We start from the raw sequence: 3,217 nt of genomic DNA, 5'->3' as shown, positions 1-3,217 counted from the left end.
TCTAATTCCTGGGTATTACCGCAAATAAGAATATAGAGAACTTTTGTTTAAGCTGGGAGCGAGAAAGATTCGTCTAAGCTCTAACTACCTTCATCCAAGACGTTATGACCCGCTTCAGTCTATGATTCAGACATCGGAGCAGCCCTGCCGGTGTCCGAGCTCATAAACCACGTCTGTTCACAGTAGCTCTTTCCCTGTTTATTAACGTGCACTTGTTACCGGCTTAGATAATTTTAGCGACTAGGAATAAGTCCCAGGGTCATTATTTATCTGAACTAAAGAACGTACGAAGCCACCATAATTTATTAGGACCACAAACACTGGTTTTACAATAATCAGAAGAATTAAATTTGGTTGACTCAAATAATTTAACTGTCCACAACATCAAATTAGACTTTAGTATTTTTATTAGCAAGCTTTAGCAAGGGAAAAGGACATACAGCATTTCAATAAAAAATTAAGAAATTAATACTTTTAAGAATTTTTAGAAATTACTCCTACTTCTAACCCTACACTGTGTCTTAATCTAAATAGAGGCTTTGGGGGAGGCAGTATTACTCGAACCCAGATGCAGAGACGATCTTTGGCAGCAGAAAACTTTAACGTCCATGGATGGAGTCCTGTCTTTGTCTTGGCAGAATCCTTTTAGAATAGATCCAAAGTTGAACTGGTGAGAATCCTCAACGAACTCGGTTCTTAATCCAAATACGATCTTTGTCCATTCCCCATGTCCACTGCAGCATCGTTGAAATCCTTTGGGTTGAGCGTGGGGCCGCAGTCGAATCAGAGTCCTGGGTTGTGGGTAAACGGAACTTGTTCCTTTCTTGTGCAGCGAACAGTCTCATCGTCCCGGGGTATCAGCAAGCAGCCCTCCGTTGATTCTGCATCTCTGTCTGCTCGACTCGAACGCTGCGGAACAAAGAACCCCGATCCTTCTACCTGGTATCTTTTTATTCTTCTCAGCAACTACTCAATTCTTTCAATTCCTCTTTTTGGTCGTGTACATGTCAGCAGCCCACACATCTGCGTCTTGGTTGGCCTCAACCCTCAGATGAACTCCGTTGTTTTTTAGAACTGAACTTTCTGAAGTTCTCTGTTTGCCCTCTGCACCTATTTCCTTCATGCATCTCAAAAATCTCACTTCCTGTTTCTGCTTGGACAGATGATCTCATATCCATCACCATCTTGGAGACATGATGTCTGTTCTAATGACCTAATGTCTTGGTCACTTCTGCTCTCCTTTCGGTTCCTCTTTTCCCCTGACCTATCACCTACCATTTACCTCCAACACAACATCAGTGACCTTTAGTTACAGTTACACATTTCACACCATTTCAAGTTCAATGTCAAAATCACATTTATAACCTTTTAGTTTCTTTGATTTAGTATTCATTTGTAATTTTATAATAACCATATCTTATTAGTTACTCTTATTATAATCATGATGTGAGTTATTAAAGACATTTCTGAAAAGAAACCAAGAATAATCCATTATTCCAATCATTTGATACCATGTTACAGTTACTTCTTTCACCTGTAAGTACTTCCATAAGTATAAGAGTAAGTGTAAATATTCTTATAATCAAACCAACATCAACCACCGTTTAAACCAATATTAGTTATTGGCTTAATCATAAGTTTTCATTATTAATTTAAGCATTTTACTCTGGGTTTTATCCAATTACTCAAAATGTTTAGATTTTATTCTTTAAACCTTTAATGCCCAAAATGAGCAATCTGAACTATTTTGAATCACTGCAGGCCGGAAACTTGCTCTTTCTTCAGGAAACCTGCTCTTCCTGTTCCATGACTCTCTTTCTGTCTGATTATGATTTTTTTATGATTAAATAGAAAAAAGGAGAATTAAAGCAAAGTTTGCAGGACACTATAACAACACACATAACCAGATTAATTTTTTTTACCGTCTGACTCTACTGTTGGGTCTTGATGTCACCTGTGTAATCAGTTTTAAAGATAACTTTATTTATTGTTATTATTAAACTAAAATCTCCTGCATGGGGAAGTGGGTTGAGCTCGACTTTTCTCGACAAGCCCAACTTCCTCATGTTGTCCTTTACATAGACCAGGTCCTCACGCAGGTCATGCGTCTGTCTGAGCTGAGCTCCACGTAGATGCTGCAGTGCCATGTCATGGACTTCGCCAAGGGTCTTTTCAAGGTCATGAGCAAACTCCAGGGGGTCCTTTTCACTCCACCATCGTTCTGCAAAACCAAGCCAGAGGTCTTGTGGCTGATGAACTTCTCTCCGGGTTGTGGGGCGAGGTGCTGAGCCTCCCCACTTTCTACGCCCCTGTGAGATTCAGAAGTAGACTCCCTGGGATTGGTTCTACGCCGAATTGGACTCAGTGATCTTGAACACTCCCTCATCATATGCCTAGCTTCACCACAACGAAAACAGATGGGCTTGTTCATTTGGCTTGGGCTTGGTGACCAGGCTCGGGAATTTTGAGCAGGTAGCTGACGTGATGCCATCTTGTCACTTTCTTGTTCTTGTTTTCTGTTGGTATCGACTGATGTAGCAGTTCCACAATCAGCTGACACGGTCTGAAGGCGTTCTAACTTCAAATTTAGCTGCTCCACTTTGTCCATAAGCATTTTAAACTGATCCTCTGTTACATACTTTGGGCTCTGGAGGCGTCTGGAGGTGGGGCAAAAGTCGTCAGGAACATTTTCACCCTCATCAGCCCAGGAAATACACCGGGCCCTCCCTGCTCTCATCTCAGCCTCACAACCCAGAGTTGCTTTAAAATTGTGTTTGTGGGCTTCAGCAAGCTTTTGTGCCTCAGCCAATGATGGAGGGTCATGATTCATTACTTCATAAGCTACTTTTTGGTTCCTTAGGCCTTTCAGGAAGACATCAGTTGCCAGCTGATCCTGGAGTAATAAATCTGTTCCTGGATATGCCAAAGTCACCAGGCGTCGCATTTCCTCTGCAAACTGCTGGTGATTCTTTGCACTGACGCGGTAATGCAGAGATAAGCAGATGCATACAAATACTACACTAAAAAAAAAAAAAATTCCCTTCTCACCGTCGGCGGGTGGTCTCTTTCATCCTCTGAGCTCAGGTCCTCTACCAGAGGCCATGGGAGCTTGAGGGTTCTCCTCCAGTATCTTGGCTGTGCCTAGAACTGCACATTTGTGGACTGAGATGTCTGATGTTGTTCCTGGGATCTGTTTGAGCCACTGCTCCAGTTTGGG

At 41.9% G+C, this 3,217-nt stretch overlaps 1 protein-coding gene across 2 annotated transcripts in view; it reads right to left on the bottom strand.

Annotated features, from left to right (window-relative positions):
• Window positions 1-3,217, bottom strand: part of LOC103130571 (rho GTPase-activating protein 39-like) — an 18,948-nt gene that overhangs the window by 5,615 nt on the left and 10,116 nt on the right. The window lies entirely within an intron of this gene.

The sequence above is a fragment of the Poecilia formosa genome, unplaced genomic scaffold (assembly GCF_000485575.1).
Source record: "Poecilia formosa unplaced genomic scaffold, Poecilia_formosa-5.1.2 Scaffold648, whole genome shotgun sequence".
NCBI classification, from domain to species: domain Eukaryota; kingdom Metazoa; phylum Chordata; class Actinopteri; order Cyprinodontiformes; family Poeciliidae; genus Poecilia; species Poecilia formosa.
The sequence above is the reverse complement of the archived record's forward strand: the minus strand, read 5'-3'. Positions and strand labels throughout refer to the sequence as shown.